This window comes from Natrix helvetica (assembly GCF_964273705.1).
Source record: "Natrix helvetica genome assembly, chromosome: W".
Lineage (NCBI taxonomy): Eukaryota > Metazoa > Chordata > Lepidosauria > Squamata > Natricidae > Natrix > Natrix helvetica.
The window spans coordinates 37,429,627-37,445,906 of NC_138555.1; positions in this window are offsets into that span (position 1 = coordinate 37,429,627).

The following is a 16,280-nucleotide window of genomic DNA, read 5'->3' on the forward strand; positions in this document are numbered from 1 at the left end:
TCTCATTATCCCTCTGAATCACCCCCCTTCTATCCAGCAGCTCCAATCCCAGCTTCAGGAAGGTTCAAATGATATGGATTTTTAGGGCCCCCACCTCAGAGTCATTGTCTCTGTGACTCACCCCCCTTCTATCCAGCAGCTCCAATCCCAGCTTCAGGAAGGTTCAAATGATACGGATTTTTAGGGCCCCCACCTCAGAGTCATTGTCTCTGTGACTCACCCCCCTTCTATCCAGCAGCTCCAATCCCAGCTTCAGGAAGGTTCAAATGATATGGATTTTTAGGGCCCCCACCTCAGAGTCATTGTCTCTGTGACTCACCCCCCTTCTATCCAGCAGCTCCAATCCCAGCTTCAGGAAGTTTCAAATGATATGGAGTTTAAGGGCCCCCACCTCAGTCTCTTTGTCTCTGTGACTCACCCCCCTTCTATCCAGAAGCTCCAATCCCAGCTTCAGAAAGGTTCAAATGATATGGATTTTTAGGGCCCCCACCTCAGAGTCATTGTCTCTGTGACTCACCCCCCTTCTATCCAGCAGCTCCAATCCCAGCTTCAGGAAGGTTCAAATGATATGGAGTTTAAGGGCCCCCACCTCAGTCTCTTTGTCTCTGTGACTCACCCCCCTTCTATCCAGAAGCTCCAATCCCAGCTTCAGGAAGGTTCAAATGATATGGAGTTTAAGGGCCCCCACCTCAGTCTCATTATCCCTCTGACTCACCCCCCTTCTATCCAGCAGCTCCAATCCAAGCTTCAGGAATGTTCAAATGATATGGAGTTTAAGGGCCCCCACCTCAGTCTCATTATCCCTCTGACTCACCCCCCTTCTATCCAGCAGCTCCAATCCAAGCTTCAGGAAGGTTCAAATGATATGGATTTTCAGGGCCCCCACCTCAGAGTCATTGTCTCTGTGACTCACCCCCCTTCTATCCAGCAGCTCCAATCCCAGCTTCAGGAAGGTTCAAATGATATGGAGTTTAAGGGGACCCACCTCAGACTCATTGTCTCTGTGACTCACCCCCCTTCTATCCAGCAGCTCCAATCCCAGCTTCAGGAAGGTTCAAATGATATGGAGTTTAAGGGCCCCCACCTCAGTCTCTTTGTCTCTGTGACTCACCCCCCTTCTATCCAGAAGCTCCAATCCCAGCTTCAGGAAGGTTCAAATGATATGGAGTTTAAGGGCCCCCACCTCAGTCTCATTATCCCTCTGACTCACCCCCCTTCTATCCAGCAGCTCCAATCCAAGCTTCAGGAATGTTCAAATGATATGGAGTTTAAGGGCCCCCACCTCAGTCTCATTATCCCTCTGACTCACCCCCCTTCTATCCAGCAGCTCCAATCCAAGCTTCAGGAAGGTTCAAATGATATGGATTTTCAGGGCCCCCACCTCAGAGTCATTGTCTCTGTGACTCACCCCCCTTCTATCCAGCAGCTCCAATCCCAGCTTCAGGAAGGTTCAAATGATATGGAGTTTAAGGGGCCCCACCTCAGAGTCATTGTCTCTGTGACTCACCCCCCTTCTATCCAGCAGCTCCAATCCCAGCTTCAGGAAGTTTCAAATGATATGGAGTTTAAGGGGCCCCACCTCAGACTCATTGTCTCTGTGACTCACTCCCCTTCTATCCAGCAGCTCCAATCCCGGCTTCAGGAAGGTTCAAATGATATGGTGTTTAAGGGCCCCCACCTCAGTCTCTTTGTCTCTGTGACTCACCCCCCTTCTATCCAGCAGCTCCAATCCCAGCTTCAGGAAGGTTCAAATGATATGGAGTTTAAGGGCCCCGACCTCAGTCTCATTATCCCTCTGACTCACCCCCCTTCTATACAGGAGCTCCAATCCCAGCTTCAGGAAGGTTCAAATGGTATGGATTTTCAGGGCCCCCACCTCAGTCTCATTGTCTCTGTGACTCACCCCCCTTCTATCCAGCAGCTCCAATCCCAGCTTCAGGAAGTTTCAAATGATATGGAGTTTAAGGGCCCCCACCTCAGTCTCTTTGTCTCTGTGACTCACCCCCCTTCTATCCAGAAGCTCCAATCCCAGCTTCAGAAAGGTTCAAATGATATGGAGTTTAAGGGCCCCCAACTCAGTCTCTTTGTCTCTGTGACTCACCCCACTTCTATCCAGCAGCTCCAATCCCAGCTTCAGGAAGGTTCAAATGATATGGAGTTTAAGGGCCCCCACCTCAGTCTCATTATCCCTCTGAATCACCCCCCTTCTATCCAGCAGCTCCAATCCCAGCTTCAGGAAGGTTCAAATGATATGGATTTTTAGGGCCCCCACCTCAGAGTCATTGTCTCTGTGACTCACCCCCCTTCTATCCAGCAGCTCCAATCCCAGCTTCAGGAAGGTTCAAATGATATGGATTTTTAGGGCCCCCACCTCAGAGTCATTGTCTCTGTGACTCACCCCCCTTCTATCCAGCAGCTCCAATCCCAGCTTCAGGAAGGTTCAAATGATATGGATCTTTAGGGCCCCCACCTCAGAGTCATTGTCTCTGTGACTCACCCCCCTTCTATCCAGCAGCTCCAATCCCAGCTTCAGGAAGTTTCAAATGATATGGAGTTTAAGGGCCCCCACCTCAGTCTCTTTGTCTCTGTGACTCACCCCCCTTCTATCCAGAAGCTCCAATCCCAGCTTCAGAAAGGTTCAAATGATATGGAGTTTAAGGGCCCCCACCTCAGTCTCTTTGTCTCACTGACTCACCCCCCTTCTATCCAGCAGCTCCAATCCCAGCTTCAGGAAGTTTCAAATGATATGGAGTTTAAGGGGCCCTACCACAGTCTCATTATCCCTCTGACTCACCCCCCTTCTATCCAGCAGCTCCAATCCCAGCTTCAGGAAGGTTCAAATGATATGGATTTTTAGGGCCCCCACCTCAGAGTCATTGTCTCTGTGACTCACCCCCCTTCTATCCAGCAGCTCCAATCCAAGCTTCAGGAATGTTCAAATGATATGGAGTTTAAGGGCCCCCACCTCAGTCTCATTATCCCTCTGACTCACCCCCCTTCTATCCAGCAGCTCCAATCCAAGCTTCAGGAAGGTTCAAATGATATGGATTTTCAGGGCCCCCACCTCAGAGTCATTGTCTCTGTGACTCACCCCCCTTCTATCCAGCAGCTCCAATCCCAGCTTCAGGAAGGTTCAAATGATATGGAGTTTAAGGGGACCCACCTCAGACTCATTGTCTCTGTGACTCACCCCCCTTCTATCCAGCAGCTCCAATCCCAGCTTCAGGAAGGTTCAAATGATATGGAGTTTAAGGGCCCCCACCTCAGTCTCTTTGTCTCTGTGACTCACCCCCCTTCTATCCAGAAGCTCCAATCCCAGCTTCAGGAAGGTTCAAATGATATGGAGTTTAAGGGCCCCCACCTCAGTCTCATTATCCCTCTGACTCACCCCCCTTCTATCCAGCAGCTCCAATCCAAGCTTCAGGAATGTTCAAATGATATGGAGTTTAAGGGCCCCCACCTCAGTCTCATTATCCCTCTGACTCACCCCCCTTCTATCCAGCAGCTCCAATCCAAGCTTCAGGAAGGTTCAAATGATATGGATTTTCAGGGCCCCCACCTCAGAGTCATTGTCTCTGTGACTCACCCCCCTTCTATCCAGCAGCTCCAATCCCAGCTTCAGGAAGGTTCAAATGATATGGAGTTTAAGGGGCCCCACCTCAGAGTCATTGTCTCTGTGACTCACCCCCCTTCTATCCAGCAGCTCCAATCCCAGCTTCAGGAAGTTTCAAATGATATGGAGTTTAAGGGGCCCCACCTCAGACTCATTGTCTCTGTGACTCACCCCCCTTCTATCCAGCAGCTCCAATCCCGGCTTCAGGAAGGTTCAAATGATATGGTGTTTAAGGGCCCCCACCTCAGTCTCTTTGTCTCTGTGACTCACCCCCCTTCTATCCAGCAGCTCCAATCCCAGCTTCAGGAAGATTCAAATGATATGGAGTTTAAGGGCCCCCACCTCAGTCTCATTATCCCTCTGACTCACCCCCCTTCTATCCAGGAGCTCCAATCCCAGCTTCAGGAAGGTTCAAATGGTATGGATTTTCAGGGCCCCCACCTCAGTCTCATTGTCTCTGTGACTCACCCCCCTTCTATCCAGCAGCTCCAATCCCAGCTTCAGGAAGTTTCAAATGATATGGAGTTTAAGGGCCCCCACCTCAGTCTCTTTGTCTCTGTGACTCACCCCCCTTCTATCCAGAAGCTCCAATCCCAGCTTCAGAAAGGTTCAAATGATATGGAGTTTAAGGGCCCCCAACTCAGTCTCTTTGTCTCTGTGACTCACCCCACTTCTATCCAGCAGCTCCAATCCCAGCTTCAGGAAGGTTCAAATGATATGGAGTTTAAGGGCCCCCACCTCAGTCTCATTATCCCTCTGAATCACCCCCCTTCTATCCAGCAGCTCCAATCCCAGCTTCAGGAAGGTTCAAATGATATGGATTTTTAGGGCCCCCACCTCAGAGTCATTGTCTCTGTGACTCACCCCCCTTCTATCCAGCAGCTCCAATCCCAGCTTCAGGAAGGTTCAAATGATATGGATTTTTAGGGCCCCCACCTCAGAGTCATTGTCTCTGTGACTCACCCCCCTTCTATCCAGCAGCTCCAATCCCAGCTTCAGGAAGGTTCAAATGATATGGATCTTTAGGGCCCCCACCTCAGAGTCATTGTCTCTGTGACTCACCCCCCTTCTATCCAGCAGCTCCAATCCCAGCTTCACGAAGTTTCAAATGATATGGAGTTTAAGGGCCCCCACCTCAGTCTCTTTGTCTCTGTGACTCACCCCCCTTCTATCCAGAAGCTCCAATCCCAGCTTCAGAAAGGTTCAAATGATATGGAATTTAAGGGCCCCCACCTCAGTCTCTTTGTCTCTCTGACTCACCCCCCTTCTATCCAGCAGCTCCAATCCCAGCTTCAGGAAGTTTCAAATGATATGGAGTTTAAGGGGCCCCACCACAGTCTCATTATCCCTCTGACTCACCCCCCTTCTATCCCGCAGCTCCAATCCCAGCTTCAGGAAGGTTCAAATGATATGGATTTTTAGGGCCCCCACCTCAGAGTCATTGTCTCTGTGACTCACCCCCCTTCTATCCAGCAGCTCCAATCCCAGCTTCAGGAAGTTTCAAATGATATGGAGTTTAAGGGCCCCCACCTCAGTCTCTTTGTCTCTGTGACTCACCCCCCTTCTATCCAGCAGCTCCAATCCCAGCTTCAGGAAGGTTCAAATGATATGGAGTTTAAGGGCCCCCACCTCAGTCTCAGTATCCCTCTGACTCACCCCCCTTCTGTCCAGGAGCTCCAATCCCAGCTTCAGGAAGGTTCAAATGGTATGGATTTTCATGGCCCCCACCTCAGAGTCATTGTCTCTGTGACTCACCCCCCTTCTATCCAGCAGCTCCAATCCCAGCTTCAGGAAGTTTCAAATGATATGGAGTTTAAGGGCCCCCACCTCAGTCTCTTTGTCTCTGTGACTCACCCCCCTTCTATCCAGAAGCTCCAATCCCAGCTTCAGAAACGTTCAAATGATATGGAGTTTAAGGGCCCCCACCTCAGTCTCTTTGTCTCTGTGACTCACCCCCCTTCTATCCAGCAGCTCCAATCCCAGCTTCAGGAAGGTTCAAATGATATGGAGTTTAAGGGCCCCCACCTCAGTCTCATTATCCCTCTGAGTCACCCCCCTTCTATCCAGCAGCTCCAATCCCAGCTTCAGGAAGGTTCAAATGATGTGGATTTTTAGGGCCCCCACCTCAGAGTCATTGTCTCTGTGACTCACCCCCCTTCTATCCAGCAGCTCCAATCCCAGCTTCAGGAAGTTTCAAATGATATGGAGTTTAAGGCGCCCCACCTCAGAGTCATTGTCTCTGTGACTCACCCCCCTTCTATCCAGCAGCTCCAATCCCAGCTTCAGGAAGTTTCAAATAATATGGAGTTTAAGGGGCCCCACCTCAGACTCATTGTCTCTGTGACTCACCCCCCTTCTATCCAGCAGCTCCAATCCCGGCTTCAGGAAGGTTCAAATGATATGGAGTTTAAGGGCCCCCACCTCAGTCTCTTTGTCTCTGTGACTCAGCCCCCTTCTATCCAGAAGCTCCAATCCCAGCTTCAGAAAGGTTCAAATGATATGGAGTTTAAGGGCCCCCACCTCAGTCTCTTTGTCTCTGTGACTCACCCCCCTTCTATCCAGCAGCTCCAATCCCAGCTTCAGGAAGGTTCAAATGATATGGAGTTTAAGGGCCCCCACCTCAGTCTCATTATCCCTCTGAATCACCCCCCTTCTATCCAGCAGCTCCAATCCCAGCTTCAGGAAGGTTCAAATGATATGGATTTTTAGGGCCCCCACCTCAGAGTCATTGTCTCTGTGACTCACCCCCCTTCTATCCAGCAGCTCCAATCCCAGCTTCAGGAAGGTTCAAATGATATGGATTTTTAGGGCCCCCACCTCAGAGTCATTGTCTCTGTGACTCACCCCCCTTCTATCCAGCAGCTCCAATCCCAGCTTCAGGAAGGTTCAAATGATATGGATTTTTAGGGCCCCCACCTCAGAGTCATTGTCTCTGTGACTCACCCCCCTTCTATCCAGCAGCTCCAATCCCAGCTTCAGGAAGTTTCAAATGATATGGAGTTTAAGGGCCCCCACCTCAGTCTCTTTGTCTCTGTGACTCACCCCCCTTCTATCCAGAAGCTCCAATCCCAGCTTCAGAAAGGTTCAAATGATATGGATTTTTAGGGCCCCCACCTCAGAGTCATTGTCTCTGTGACTCACCCCCCTTCTATCCAGCAGCTCCAATCCCAGCTTCAGGAAGTTTCAAATGATATGGAGTTTAAGGGGACCCACCTCAGACTCATTGTCTCTGTGACTCACCCCCCTTCTATCCAGCAGCTCCAATCCCAGCTTCAGGAAGGTTCAAATGATATGGAGTTTAAGGGCCCCCACCTCAGTCTCTTTGTCTCTGTGACTCACCCCCCTTCTATCCAGAAGCTCCAATCCCAGCTTCAGGAAGGTTCAAATGATATGGAGTTTAAGGGCCCCCACCTCAGTCTCATTATCCCTCTGACTCACCCCCCTTCTATCCAGCAGCTCCAATCCAAGCTTCAGGAATGTTCAAATGATATGGAGTTTAAGGGCCCCCACCTCAGTCTCATTATCCCTCTGACTCACCCCCCTTCTATCCAGCAGCTCCAATCCCAGCTTCAGGAAGTTTCAAATGATATGGAGTTTAAGGGCCCCCACCTCAGTCTCTTTGTCTCTGTGACTCACCCCCCTTCTATCCAGAAGCTCCAATCCCAGCTTCAGAAAGGTTCAAATGATATGGAGTTTAAGGGCCCCCACCTCAGTCTCTTTGTCTCACTGACTCACCCCCCTTCTATCCAGCAGCTCCAATCCCAGCTTCAGGAAGTTTCAAATGATATGGAGTTTAAGGGGCCCTACCACAGTCTCATTATCCCTCTGACTCACCCCCCTTCTATCCAGCAGCTCCAATCCCAGCTTCAGGAAGGTTCAAATGATATGGATTTTTAGGGCCCCCACCTCAGAGTCATTGTCTCTGTGACTCACCCCCCTTCTATCCAGCAGCTCCAATCCAAGCTTCAGGAATGTTCAAATGATATGGAGTTTAAGGGCCCCCACCTCAGTCTCATTATCCCTCTGACTCACCCCCCTTCTATCCAGCAGCTCCAATCCAAGCTTCAGGAAGGTTCAAATGATATGGATTTTCAGGGCCCCCACCTCAGAGTCATTGTCTCTGTGACTCACCCCCCTTCTATCCAGCAGCTCCAATCCCAGCTTCAGGAAGGTTCAAATGATATGGAGTTTAAGGGGACCCACCTCAGACTCATTGTCTCTGTGACTCACCCCCCTTCTATCCAGCAGCTCCAATCCCAGCTTCAGGAAGGTTCAAATGATATGGAGTTTAAGGGCCCCCACCTCAGTCTCTTTGTCTCTGTGACTCACCCCCCTTCTATCCAGAAGCTCCAATCCCAGCTTCAGGAAGGTTCAAATGATATGGAGTTTAAGGGCCCCCACCTCAGTCTCATTATCCCTCTGACTCACCCCCCTTCTATCCAGCAGCTCCAATCCAAGCTTCAGGAATGTTCAAATGATATGGAGTTTAAGGGCCCCCACCTCAGTCTCATTATCCCTCTGACTCACCCCCCTTCTATCCAGCAGCTCCAATCCAAGCTTCAGGAAGGTTCAAATGATATGGATTTTCAGGGCCCCCACCTCAGAGTCATTGTCTCTGTGACTCACCCCCCTTCTATCCAGCAGCTCCAATCCCAGCTTCAGGAAGGTTCAAATGATATGGAGTTTAAGGGGCCCCACCTCAGAGTCATTGTCTCTGTGACTCACCCCCCTTCTATCCAGCAGCTCCAATCCCAGCTTCAGGAAGTTTCAAATGATATGGAGTTTAAGGGGCCCCACCTCAGACTCATTGTCTCTGTGACTCACCCCCCTTCTATCCAGCAGCTCCAATCCCGGCTTCAGGAAGGTTCAAATGATATGGTGTTTAAGGGCCCCCACCTCAGTCTCTTTGTCTCTGTGACTCACCCCCCTTCTATCCAGCAGCTCCAATCCCAGCTTCAGGAAGGTTCAAATGATATGGAGTTTAAGGGCCCCCACCTCAGTCTCATTATCCCTCTGACTCACCCCCCTTCTATCCAGGAGCTGCAATCCCAGCTTCAGGAAGGTTCAAATGGTATGGATTTTCAGGGCCCCCACCTCAGTCTCATTGTCTCTGTGACTCACCCCCCTTCTATCCAGCAGCTCCAATCCCAGCTTCAGGAAGTTTCAAATGATATGGAGTTTAAGGGCCCCCACCTCAGTCTCTTTGTCTCTGTGACTCACCCCCCTTCTATCCAGAAGCTCCAATCCCAGCTTCAGAAAGGTTCAAATGATATGGAGTTTAAGGGCCCCCAACTCAGTCTCTTTGTCTCTGTGACTCACCCCACTTCTATCCAGCAGCTCCAATCCCAGCTTCAGGAAGGTTCAAATGATATGGAGTTTAAGGGCCCCCACCTCAGTCTCATTATCCCTCTGAATCACCCCCCTTCTATCCAGCAGCTCCAATCCCAGCTTCAGGAAGGTTCAAATGATATGGATTTTTAGGGCCCCCACCTCAGAGTCATTGTCTCTGTGACTCACCCCCCTTCTATCCAGCAGCTCCAATCCCAGCTTCAGGAAGGTTCAAATGATATGGATTTTTAGGGCCCCCACCTCAGAGTCATTGTCTCTGTGACTCACCCCCCTTCTATCCAGCAGCTCCAATCCCAGCTTCAGGAAGGTTCAAATGATATGGATCTTTAGGGCCCCCACCTCAGAGTCATTGTCTCTGTGACTCACCCCCCTTCTATCCAGCAGCTCCAATCCCAGCTTCAGGAAGTTTCAAATGATATGGAGTTTAAGGGCCCCCACCTCAGTCTCTTTGTCTCTGTGACTCACCCCCCTTCTATCCAGAAGCTCCAATCCCAGCTTCAGAAAGGTTCAAATGATATGGAGTTTAAGGGCCCCCACCTCAGTCTCTTTGTCTCACTGACTCACCCCCCTTCTATCCAGCAGCTCCAATCCCAGCTTCAGGAAGTTTCAAATGATATGGAGTTTAAGGGGCCCTACCACAGTCTCATTATCCCTCTGACTCACCCCCCTTCTATCCAGCAGCTCCAATCCCAGCTTCAGGAAGGTTCAAATGATATGGATTTTTAGGGCCCCCACCTCAGAGTCATTGTCTCTGTGACTCACCCCCCTTCTATCCAGCAGCTCCAATCCCAGCTTCACGAAGTTTCAAATGATATGGAGTTTAAGGGCCCCCACCTCAGTCTCTTTGTCTCTGTGACTCACCCCCCTTCTATCCAGAAGCTCCAATCCCAGCTTCAGAAAGGTTCAAATGATATGGAGTTTAAGGGCCCCCACCTCAGTCTCTTTGTCTCTCTGACTCACCCCCCTTCTATCCAGCAGCTCCAATCCCAGCTTCAGGAAGTTTCAAATGATATGGAGTTTAAGGGGCCCCACCACAGTCTCATTATCCCTCTGACTCACCCCCCTTCTATCCCGCAGCTCCAATCCCAGCTTCAGGAAGGTTCAAATGATATGGATTTTTAGGGCCCCCACCTCAGAGTCATTGTCTCTGTGACTCACCCCCCTTCTATCCAGCAGCTCCAATCCCAGCTTCAGGAAGTTTCAAATGATATGGAGTTTAAGGGCCCCCACCTCAGTCTCTTTGTCTCTGTGACTCACCCCCCTTCTATCCAGCAGCTCCAATCCCAGCTTCAGGAAGGTTCAAATGATATGGAGTTTAAGGGCCCCCACCTCAGTCTCAGTATCCCTCTGACTCACCCCCCTTCTGTCCAGGAGCTCCAATCCCAGCTTCAGGAAGGTTCAAATGGTATGGATTTTCATGGTCCCCACCTCAGAGTCATTGTCTCTGTGACTCACCCCCCTTCTATCCAGCAGCTCCAATCCCAGCTTCAGGAAGTTTCAAATGATATGGAGTTTAAGGGCCCCCACCTCAGTCTCTTTGTCTCTGTGACTCACCCCCCTTCTATCCAGAAGCTCCAATCCCAGCTTCAGAAACGTTCAAATGATATGGAGTTTAAGGGCCCCCACCTCAGTCTCTTTGTCTCTGTGACTCACCCCCCTTCTATCCAGCAGCTCCAATCCCAGCTTCAGGAAGGTTCAAATGATATGGAGTTTAAGGGCCCCCACCTCAGTCTCATTATCCCTCTGAATCACCCCCCTTCTATCCAGCAGCTCCAATCCCAGCTTCAGGAAGGTTCAAATGATGTGGATTTTTAGGGCCCCCACCTCAGAGTCATTGTCTCTGTGACTCACCCCCCTTCTATCCAGCAGCTCCAATCCCAGCTTCAGGAAGTTTCAAATGATATGGAGTTTAAGGCGCCCCACCTCAGAGTCATTGTCTCTGTGACTCACCCCCCTTCTATCCAGCAGCTCCAATCCCAGCTTCAGGAAGTTTCAAATAATATGGAGTTTAAGGGGCCCCACCTCAGACTCATTGTCTCTGTGACTCACCCCCCTTCTATCCAGCAGCTCCAATCCCGGCTTCAGGAAGGTTCAAATGATATGGAGTTTAAGGGCCCACACCTCAGTCTCTTTGTCTCTGTGACTCAGCCCCCTTCTATCCAGAAGCTCCAATCCCAGCTTCAGAAAGGTTCAAATGATATGGAGTTTAAGGGCCCCCACCTCAGTCTCTTTGTCTCTGTGACTCACCCCCCTTCTATCCAGCAGCTCCAATCCCAGCTTCAGGAAGGTTCAAATGATATGGAGTTTAAGGGCCCCCACCTCAGTCTCATTATCCCTCTGAATCACCCCCCTTCTATCCAGCAGCTCCAATCCCAGCTTCAGGAAGGTTCAAATGATATGGATTTTTAGGGCCCCCACCTCAGAGTCATTGTCTCTGTGACTCACCCCCCTTCTATCCAGCAGCTCCAATCCCAGCTTCAGGAAGGTTCAAATGATATGGATTTTTAGGGCCCCCACCTCAGAGTCATTGTCTCTGTGACTCACCCCCCTTCTATCCAGCAGCTCCAATCCCAGCTTCAGGAAGGTTCAAATGATATGGATTTTTAGGGCCCCCACCTCAGAGTCATTGTCTCTGTGACTCACCCCCTTCTATCCAGCAGCTCCAATCCCAGCTTCAGGAAGTTTCAAATGATATGGAGTTTAAGGGCCCCCACCTCAGTCTCTTTGTCTCTGTGACTCACCCCCCTTCTATCCAGAAGCTCCAATCCCAGCTTCAGAAAGGTTCAAATGATATGGATTTTTAGGGCCCCCACCTCAGAGTCATTGTCTCTGTGACTCACCCCCCTTCTATCCAGCAGCTCCAATCCCAGCTTCAGGAAGTTTCAAATGATATGGAGTTTAAGGGGACCCACCTCAGACTCATTGTCTCTGTGACTCACCCCCCTTCTATCCAGCAGCTCCAATCCCAGCTTCAGGAAGGTTCAAATGATATGGAGTTTAAGGGCCCCCACCTCAGTCTCTTTGTCTCTGTGACTCACCCCCCTTCTATCCAGAAGCTCCAATCCCAGCTTCAGGAAGGTTCAAATGATATGGAGTTTAAGGGCCCCCACCTCAGTCTCATTATCCCTCTGACTCACCCCCCTTCTATCCAGCAGCTCCAATCCAAGCTTCAGGAATGTTCAAATGATATGGAGTTTAAGGGCCCCCACCTCAGTCTCATTATCCCTCTGACTCACCCCCCTTCTATCCAGCAGCTCCAATCCAAGCTTCAGGAAGGTTCAAATGATATGGATTTTCAGGGCCCCCACCTCAGAGTCATTGTCTCTGTGACTCACCCCCCTTCTATCCAGCAGCTCCAATCCCAGCTTCAGGAAGGTTCAAATGATATGGAGTTTAAGGGGCCCCACCTCAGAGTCATTGTCTCTGTGACTCACCCCCCTTCTATCCAGCAGCTCCAATCCCAGCTTCAGGAAGTTTCAAATGATATGGAGTTTAAGGGGCCCCACCTCAGACTCATTGTCTCTGTGACTCACCCCCCTTCTATCCAGCAGCTCCAATCCCGGCTTCAGGAAGGTTCAAATGATATGGAGTTTAAGGGCCCCCACCTCAGTCTCTTTGTCTCTGTGACTCACCCCCCTTCTATCCAGCAGCTCCAATCCCAGCTTCAGGAAGGTTCAAATGATATGGAGTTTAAGGGCCCCCACCTCAGTCTCATTATCCCTCTGACTCACCCCCCTTCTATCCAGGAGCTCCAATCCCAGCTTCAGGAAGGTTCAAATGGTATGGATTTTCAGGGCCCCCACCTCAGTCTCATTGTCTCTGTGACTCACCCCCCTTCTATCCAGCAGCTCCAATCCCAGCTTCAGGAAGTTTCAAATGATATGGAGTTTAAGGGCCCCCACCTCAGTCTCTTTGTCTCTGTGACTCACCCCCCTTCTATCCAGAAGCTCCAATCCCAGCTTCAGAAAGGTTCAAATGATATGGAGTTTAAGGGCCCCCAACTCAGTCTCTTTGTCTCTGTGACTCACCCCCCTTCTATCCAGCAGCTCCAATCCCAGCTTCAGGAAGGTTCAAATGATATGGAGTTTAAGGGCCCCCACCTCAGTCTCATTATCCCTCTGAATCACCCCCCTTCTATCCAGCAGCTCCAATCCCAGCTTCAGGAAGGTTCAAATGATATGGATTTTTAGGGCCCCCACCTCAGAGTCATTGTCTCTGTGACTCACCCCCCTTCTATCCAGCAGCTCCAATCCCAGCTTCAGGAAGGTTCAAATGATATGGATTTTTAGGGCCCCCACCTCAGAGTCATTGTCTCTGTGACTCACCCCCCTTCTATCCAGCAGCTCCAATCCCAGCTTCAGGAAGGTTCAAATGATATGGATTTTAGGGCCCCCACCTCAGAGTCATTGTCTCTGTGACTCACCCCCCTTCTATCCAGCAGCTCCAATCCCAGCTTCAGGAAGTTTCAAATGATATGGAGTTTAAGGGCCCCCACCTCAGTCTCTTTGTCTCTGTGACTCACCCCCCTTCTATCCAGAAGCTCCAATCCCAGCTTCAGAAAGGTTCAAATGATATGGAGTTTAAGGGCCCCCACCTCAGTCTCTTTGTCTCTGTGACTCACCCCCCTTCTATCCAGCAGCTCCAATCCCAGCTTCAGGAAGTTTCAAATGATATGGAGTTTAAGGGGCCCTACCACAGTCTCATTATCCCTCTGACTCACCCCCCTTCTATCCAGCAGCTCCAATCCCAGCTTCAGGAAGGTTCAAATGATATGGATTTTTAGGGCCCCCACCTCAGATTCATTGTCTCTGTGACTCACCCCCCTTCTATCCAGCAGCTCCAATCCCAGCTTCACGAAGTTTCAAATGATATGGAGTTTAAGGGCCCCCACCTCAGTCTCTTTGTCTCTGTGACTCACCCCCCTTCTATCCAGAAGCTCCAATCCCAGCTTCAGAAAGGTTCAAATGATATGGAGTTTAAGGGCCCCCACCTCAGTCTCTTTGTCTCTCTGACTCACCCCCCTTCTATCCAGCAGCTCCAATCCCAGCTTCAGGAAGTTTCAAATGATATGGAGTTTAAGGGGCCCCACCACAGTCTCATTATCCCTCTGACTCACCCCCCTTCTATCCAGCAGCTCCAATCCCAGCTTCAGGAAGGTTCAAATGATATAGAGTTTAAGGGCCCCCACCTCAGTCTCTTTGTCTCTGTGACTCACCCCCCTTCTATCCAGCAGATCCAATCCCAGCTTCAGGAAGGTTCAAATGATATGGAGTTTAAGGGGCCCCACCACAGTCTCATTATCCCTCTGGCGCACCCCCCTTCTATCCAGCAGCTCCAATCCCAGCTTCAGGAAGGTTCAAATGATATGGAGTTTAAGGGCCCCCACCTCAGTCTCAGTATCCCTCTGACTCACCCCCCTTCTATCCAGGAGCTCCAATCCCAGCTTCAGGAAGGTTCAAATGGTATGGATTTTCATGGCCCCCACCTCAGAGTCATTGTCTCTGTGACTCACCCCCCTTCTATCCAGCAGCTCCAATCCCAGCTTCAGGAAGTTTCAAATGATATGGAGTTTAAGGGCCCCCACCTCAGTCTCTTTGTCTCTGTGACTCACCCCCCTTCTATCCAGAAGCTCCAATCCCAGCTTCAGAAAGGTTCAAATGATATGGAGTTTAAGGGCCCCCACCTCAGTCTCTTTGTCTCTGTGACTCACCCCCCTTCTATCCAGCAGCTCCAATCCCAGCTTCAGGAAGGTTCAAATGATATGGAGTTTAAGGGCCCCCACCTCAGTCTCATTATCCCTCTGAATCACCCCCCTTCTATCCAGCAGCTCCAATCCCAGCTTCAGGAAGGTTCAAATGATATGGATTTTTAGGGCCCCCACCACAGAGTCATTGTCTCTGTGACTCACCCCCCTTCTATCCAGCAGCTCCAATCCCAGCTTCAGGAAGTTTCAAATGATATGGAGTTTAAGGGGCCCCACCTCAGAGTCATTGTCTCTGTGACTCACCCCCCTTCTATCCAGCAGCTCCAATCCCAGCTTCAGGAAGTTTCAAATGATATGGAGTTTAAGGGGCCCCACCTCAGACTCATTGTCTCTGTGACTCACCCCCCTTCTATCCAGCAGCTCCAATCCCGGCTTCAGGAAGGTTCAAATGATATGGAGTTTAAGGGCCCCCACCTCAGTCTCTTTGTCTCTGTGACTCACCCCCCTTCTATCCAGAAGCTCCAATCCCAGCTTCAGAAAGGTTCAAATGATATGGAGTTTAAGGGCCCCCACCTCAGTCTCATTATCCCTCTGAATCACCCCCCTTCTATCCAGCAGCTCCAATCCCAGCTTCAGGAAGGTTCAAATGATATGGAGTTTAAGGGGCCCCACCTCAGAGTCATTGTCTCTGTGACTCACCCCCCTTCTATCCAGGAGCTCCAATCCCAGCTTCAGGAAGGTTCAAATGGTATGGATTTTCATGGCCCCCACCTCAGAGTCATTGTCTCTGTGACTCACCCCCCTTCTATCCAGCAGCTCCAATCCCAGCTTCAGGAAGTTTCAAATGATATGGAGTTTAAGGGCCCCCACCTCAGTCTCTTTGTCTCTGTGACTCACCCCCCTTCTATCCAGAAGCTCCAATCCCAGCTTCAGAAAGGTTCAAATGATATGGAGTTTAAGGGCCCCCACCTCAGTCTCTTTGTCTCTGTGACTCACCCCCCTTCTATCCAGCAGCTCCAATCCCAGCTTCAGGAAGGTTCAAATGATATGGAGTTTAAGGGCCCCCACCTCAGTCTCATTATCCCTCTGAATCACCCCCCTTCTATCCAGCAGCTCCAATCCCAGCTTCAGGAAGGTTCAAATGATATGGATTTTTAGGGCCCCCACCTCAGAGTCATTGTCTCTGTGACTCACCCCCCTTCTATCCAGCAGCTCCAATCCCAGCTTCAGGAAGGTTCAAATGATATGGATTTTTAGGGCCCCCACCTCAGAGTCATTGTCTCTGTGACTCACCCCCCTTCTATCCAGCAGCTCCAATCCCAGCTTCAGGAAGGTTCAAATGATATGGATTTTTAGGGCCCCCACCTCAGAGTCATTGTCTCTGTGACTCAACCCCCTTCTATCCAGCAGCTCAAATCCCAGCTTCAGGAAGTTTCAAATGATATGGAGTTTAAGGGGCCCCACCTCAGACTCATTGTCTCTGTGACTCACCCCCCTTCTATCCAGCAGCTCCAATCCCGGCTTCAGGAAGGTTCAAATGATATGGAGTTTAAGGGCCCCCACCTCAGTCTCTTTGTCTCTGTGACTCACCCCCATTCTATCCAGCAGCTCCAA